We start from the raw sequence: 7,343 nt of genomic DNA, 5'->3' as shown, positions 1-7,343 counted from the left end.
TATTTCCATGTGACAATGTATGCACCTTTTTTTACAGGACATGAATTTCATGTTATTTTCTAGTCAAACAATAGATTTTCTTCTTCTTTAATTCTTTGGTTATACGTCATGAGCCCTGGAAGTTCCCAGAACCACTTTAAAAAGTGATACCATACAATTTGGGACACAGCCTTTAAATTACCTCCTGCCACTGAAAATAACTGACGTTTCATGCACTGAAGGTGTGAGCTGGTGATATAGTGGAATAACCATGTTGCAGTGACTATTAAAAGGTCATTAAATGTTAATATAAATGCCATCAGTTATAAGTCATCAGTTATAAGCACTATATATACACACACACACACACACACACACACACAGGAAGTGCCTAAATTGCAATGATCGTGAATCATCAATGTATATTTACACCATTGTAAATATATAAAGTTGAGACATGTCATATCCTGCCCAGGAGTCTTAAAGCACGGTGATCAGTATTGGGTACTGTAATGTGTTATTAATTTATATATATATAGATAATACTTTTTAGCAAAACAGAGCAATTTACAGTACTGTACTGTATAAACTATACAGTATATATGTATGTGGCAGCAGGCGCATGGACGAGTGTCGGTTAGCGAGTGGAGGGCGGAGCACAAATTTTCATTCCTTCACTCCCTCGACATGTGGATTTGTCAGGATTTTCTCCTTTTAGGAGAAATTCTTGGAGCTGGACATAAAACGCTGAAGAATCCAGAGCGCTAGCATTGGCCGCTAGTCACTTCCTTTCTAGCGCTTTGGATTCATTAGGGTTTTTGTGAAACGCAAAACAAAACTAAGCTAGTCGACACAGTGACAATGCGCTAACTCTCGTTTCTTTTTATACCCCTGCCGTTGTTGTGTATGTTTTCAGATTGAATAATAAGAAAGTAATGTGCTAGGGGGAGACAAACAAAGTGGCGGTCCAACACTTAATACATTCCTGAAGGAACTTAGACTTATAATAATAATAAAAGGATTGCATTCTGTACGTGTACCGAACCGAAAGCACTGAAATGTCAGTACGAAAATGTGAACTGTTACACCCCTAATATATATATATATATATATATATATATATATATATATATATATATATATATATATATATATATATATATATATATATATATATATATATGTATATAAAGTATTTGGACACCTGACATATATGAGCCATATGTGGTTCTTCTGAAAACCGTTAGCACAAAGTTGGAGGCACATAATTTTATACGATATCTTTCAAAGCTTTCAATGACAATGCCTCTGAAGATCTGCTTTCCATGGGTTGGAGTGAAAGATCTGTTAAACCTATTTAGGATAAATTGTTCACACTGACTGCACCCCCAGGCCTCCTCACCTCACCTACATCAGTACCTGACTTTACTAACACTCTTGTGACTGAATGAACCCCTTGTGGCTCCAAAAAAACTCTAGTAGAACATTTTTTCCAGAACAGCGGAACTTATTATAACAGGAATGGAGACAATGTAGCATGAGATGTACAATAAACATGAATCAAACTTTTGTTCTTCTAGTGTTTACATGTATAAACATATAATTGATATTGAAATTTCAGCTTTTTTGGAAGACTACAAAGATTCTGATGAAATATAAATATTACAATTTCAAATTTGCAGTATGTTTTAATGTAGAATTAACATAAAACTTTAATTTTTCAGGGTACTGGACATGATTAGGGCTCAAAGTTTTTTTTGCACAATGTTCATTGTTGGTTTTAATATAATTTATTTTTATTTTAGTGTTGTTTGTAGCTTTTTTTGAAGTTCATGTACTGAAAAGCTTTTATACTGAATGTATTTTTATTGTAATATATTTAACTTTTTTTTTTATTATTTTACATTTTTTTTCTATCTTAAAATAAATCAATATTTCAAAAAAAGATTCCAAAAAGCGTTCGGCTCTACTTGGCGTTTTACATTTATGTGTTTGTTTTTTTGAGGGACAGTAGAAACCCGAACCCACACACACATTATGCAAGCATGTTTCTGAAGCAGCTTTCTGTGGTTGACCACTTTCATTTAACCCTCAGATGCGAGCTTCTGCCTGACACTCCGGATGTCTAAGTCTAACCTTTTCACTTCCTTTGAACCGGTTTACAAGCGTTCTTGACCTTCGTTTTGCAGTGGAGTGCGTTCAGAGCCGCGTCCTGCATCTCAGCCCTGCGTAATCGGACCGTTTTTTTCCCCTCTTCTTTTTATCTCAGGTTTACAGAGTAAACTTTTTGGTCTGGCTCGGGTTTCTTTTCATCTGCATTTCGTTATAAGAAGTGGTGGCTTTGAGCTCGCCCACGCTGCAGGCCCGACTGAGCTGAGTCGTGGGGCTCTTGGGTAATGTGGAGAGGAAGTGGGGGGGTGGGGGAAGAGGTCTACAACAGGTAGCTTTGAATTACTCTTTCGCTGACTCAGATCTCGCAGGAAAACCTGTCTCAGACGCCCCTTTGGAACGTTCCAAGCTGATATACACCGCATTCGGAGACCGTTTAGAGGTTCAGAATGGGGGAATGGGATACGAGACGAGACGAGACGAGTCTAGGGTTGGGGGGTGGGGGAGGGTTGTAGACGTGTCTACCGCTAATGGAGAGAATGCTATGGAAAAGAAAATGAGATGGGTCATGATGATATGGTAGAATGTGTGTAGAAAGTACAGGGTGGGAAAAAACCATCATCTGAATGACTTTTTAATATGTTGAATTGAAATCTAGCTTATAGAGTGTCCATTTAAACAAACAAACAAACAAACAAACAAACAAATGAATAATCCTGCAAAGAAAAGTTATAGTAAAATAATCACCATGGCATAAATATACTAATAATACAACATTATATTTACACTAATAGTAAAAAATATGAACGATACAATTTAAGATGATTAAAAAAAACGTGTATAAAACTAAAAAATATACGTTTTACACCAGGAGACTAGCAGACGGCCTCAACACATAGTATGCACATTTCAGACTTTTGTTCTTTTTTCTTAAATACCCAGAATGAAAAGTGAAAAGTGAAATAAGAGAACGCAGTCTGATCGAGATGGTGGTGTGAGGAACATGATCGAGATGGTGGTGTGAGGAACATGACCGAGATGGTGGTTTGAGGAACATGATCGAGATGGTGGTGTGAGGAACATGATCGAGATAGTGGTGTGAGGAACATGATCGAGATGGTGGTGTGAGGAACATGATCGAGATGGTGGTTTGAGGAACATGATCGAGATGGTGGTGTGAGGAACATGATCGAGATGGTGGTGTGAGGAACATGATCGAGATGGTGGTGTGAGGAACATGATCGAGATGGTGGTGTGAGGAACATGATCGAGATGGTGGTGTGAGGAACATGATCGAGATGGTGGTGTGAGGAACATGATCGAGATGGTGGTGTGAGAAACATGATCGAGATGGTGGTGTGAGGAACATGATCGAGATGGTGGTGTGAGGAACATGATCGAGATGGTGGTGTGAGGAACATGATCGAGATGGTGGTTTGAGGAACATGATCGAGATGGTGGTTTGAGGAACATGATCGAGATGGTGGTTTGAGGAACATGATCGAGATGGTGGTTTGAGGAACATGATCGAGATGGTGGTGTGAGGAACATGATCGAGATGGTGGTGTGAGGAACATGATCGAGATGGTGGTTTGAGGAACATGATCGAGATGGTGGTGTGAGGAACATGATCGAGATGGTGGTGTGAGGAACATGATCGAGATGGTGGTGTGAGGAACATGATCGAGATGGTGGTGTGAGGAACATGATCGAGATGGTGGTGTGAGGAACATGATCGAGATGGTGGTGTGAGGAACATGATCGAGATGGTGGTGTGAGAAACATGATCGAGATGGTGGTGTGAGGAACATGATCGAGATGGTGGTGTGAGGAACATGATCGAGATGGTGGTGTGAGGAACATGATCGAGATGGTGGTGTGAGGAACATGATCGAGATGGTGGTGTGAGGAACATGATCGAGATGGTGGTGTGAGGAACATGATCGAGATGGTGGTGTGAGGAACATGATCGAGATGGTGGTTTGAGGAACATGATCGAGATGGTGGTGTGAGGAACATGATCGAGATGGTGGTGTGAGGAACATGATCGAGATGGTGGTGTGAGGAACATGATCGAGATGGTGGTGTGAGGAACATGATCGAGATGGTGGTGTGAGGAACATGATCGAGATGGTGGTGTGAGGAACATGATCGAGATGGTGGTGTGAGGAACATGATCGAGATGGTGGTTTGAGGAACATGATCGAGATGGTGGTGTGAGGAACATGATCGAGATGGTGGTGTGAGGAACATGATCGAGATGGTGGTGTGAGGAAGATGCTTGTGCACGCTGCTGTGAAATTAGTCATATACGTGCCTGTACATTGTACACGTACGTCTGCTGCTTCATTCTCATCGTTCTGCGGTGGTACGCAGCGAAACTAAGAGCAGTGACACATTCACACTGTGTATTTATCTGGATTTTCCCTGTTTATACTTTCTGAATCACACAAAGTCTTTCTGTTTAAAAGGATATTAACTTTGTCTTTAAACAGGAAAAAAACCAAAAAAAAAACCTTCCAAATCTTCCTCTCTGGTGATTCACACTGGAAAATAATGAACATAAAGAAACATAACTCTTGTTCTCGTTGTTGTTTTTGTTGTTTGTTGATCGTCGACTCACGCACGTGATCACAGTTACACGTATTAACGTTTTGTTTCTTTAATATTTAATATAGTTTCATTATGTATAGCTGGTGTTTCAGTGTCAGTAGGGAAGCAAGTCGAATCTCTGGGGCAAGTAAAGTGTTCAGACTAAAGCAAACAGCGCCCCCGGGTGTTCACAAATCCAAAATGTGAGCTGAGAAAAAATGGAGGCAGAAGAAGACACAATGTTTCAGAACATGTTAATGTTAGTAAATTGCTGGTTCTGGTTCCATATGTTATATATTATTCATTTTGCTGTTGAATTACGGCACTACTCCACGTGTTCTGTTATTTTAACAAAAAGTGTCGCGTAGGCCTCCGTTTTTAAGTCCTAAGGAGCCATGCATTATAATTTAACAATAATCGCTCTGTCTTGTTTTCTCATGATCACGAGTGAATTTTTTCACCATAACAAAAGCTGTTTTCTTGCGATCATTTCTTCATTTTATTGTGATCTCGACATAAATCACACAATCCAACTTTATCTTCCTCAATACCTTGTGTCATGTTTTCCTCTGGGACCGCCCTCTCTCTCTCTCTCTCTCTCTCTCTCTCTCTCTCTCTCTCTCTCTCTCTCTCTCTCTCTCTCTCTCTCTCCCCCCCTCTCTCTCTCTCTCTCTCTCTCTCTCCCCCCCCCCCCCCTCTCTCTCTCTCTCTCTCTCTCTCTCCCCCCCCTCTCTCTCTCTCTCTCTCTCTCTCTCTCTCTCTCTCTCTCTCTTCCCCCCTCTCTCTCTCTTTCTCTCTCTCTCTCTCTCTCTCTCTCTCTCTCTCTCTCTCTCTCTCCCCTCCCCTTTTTTTTTTTTTTTTTTTTTTGTTGTTTTTTTATTGACTGTACCTGAGAAGGTTTTTTTTTTAATAAAGTATTTAAAAAATCTCTCTCTCTCTCCCTCTCTCTCTCTCTCTCTCTCTCTCTCTTTTTATTAATGCAGAGATAGAGTCCATATGTGTTGCAGGAAATTAGCATTTTTTGATCGAGGTTTCAGATGCCAATGGGGATTCCATGATCTACACCAGAAAGATTCACTGTATTTAATCGTATCGTGAGAAAATCTCGAGCTTCTGATGTTTCTGGTGTATTCCGGTATAAACAGGTTTATACGTTGAGGTCATTAAAAAGTCGTGGTCACGGTAAAATGACTTTTGTTATGTCTAGATCATGAGGAAACAACTTTTGTAAGAAAACAAGAGAGAAAAACATATTCGAATGCTCGGCCTTATAGGGGTCCTCCTGTACCTTTAAAAAAATTTTATTACCATAAAAATCAGCTTCTTAGCTGCTATGCACCTATATGTTTTTTTTCTGATCTTTACCACGCTGAAATAATTTTTTTTGGTGCTCAGCAGATCTAAAATAAAATGTAGGTTTCTGACGGTATCTCTGTGGTTTTTTGAGGAGCTTCACACTTTTGGCATATAAACTGTTCTATCAACTTTTACAAATAACATCTGATCTGATCATTTCCTCCTGTATGAGCAGTCAGTTCTTAGGTCCGATTATTGGACGAATTCCTTCTATTATATTTTCATTATCAAAATTGTACAATAATTACAAAGTACGTTAATATACTGTAACACCATGTGCGATCTTACATTTATTCCCCCCTTTAATAATAAAAAGTTACTATTTGATAACTAAATGATAAAACATTCAGATTCTTACCACATAACACTGGTCATCTAGTGAAGAACATCTCTGGAGAGACATTTGGTGTAACCCAGATGAGGATGGGTTCCCTCTTGAGTCTGATTCTTCTAAATGTTTCTTGTTTATGCCGTCTCGGGGAGTTTTTCCTTCGCCACAGTCTCCACCGGAGCGCTCATCAGGGACAAACTTACACTTATAAAGAACATCTTCATCACCACATTATCTGTGTAAAGCTGCTCTGAGACAATGTTCATTGTTAAAAGCGCTATATAAATAAAAGTGATTTGAATTGAATTGAATTGTTTCAGCTGAACATTTAGAGGACTGAACTGTCCGGACGGCAGGAGTGTTTAAAGCTGTTCTTCCTGCATCGTTCGACCTTCATTCGTAGCACAGCAGATCTACGAGAGGACGAGTTGCACGAGACTTTCACTCTAATTCAGTGAGGTTTTTTTCTTTTCAGATACCTGCTATAAATACATCCGGCAATCGGATATGACCATTTTAGCAGCACAGATGGTGGAGGCTTCCGATCAGACATCTGGAAATATTTTGTCACTTATTCAACAGAAAGACTGGAGTTTTTATTTTGAAGTGCATTAATTGTAAAATACTACGAAATTGCATGTATATTTTTTCCAAATTTCTCAATCGTCTAATCCTAATTTGTCAACTACAACATGGATCTCCTACCCAGGAACTCAAGAGCTAATGACATAAAATCAACATGGCTGCCAACAGCAGGATGTCATTTATTTTTAAATGAATTATACTGTCCCTGGTGGTCTAGAGGTTAGGATGCGGTGCTCTCACTGCTGGTGAGGTCAGGGAACCAACCCCAGCCATTAGGGTAGCACATGACTGAATATTCAATTCAATTTAATTCGTATAGCGCTTTTGTCCCAAAGTCGCTTTACAGCAATACATAGATCATAGATATAAATGTAACATGTAAATATTAGTT

Source organism: Silurus aristotelis (genome assembly GCF_946808225.1).
Source record: "Silurus aristotelis genome assembly, chromosome: 21".
Taxonomy (NCBI): domain Eukaryota; kingdom Metazoa; phylum Chordata; class Actinopteri; order Siluriformes; family Siluridae; genus Silurus; species Silurus aristotelis.
Note: the sequence above shows the minus strand (reverse complement) of the source record.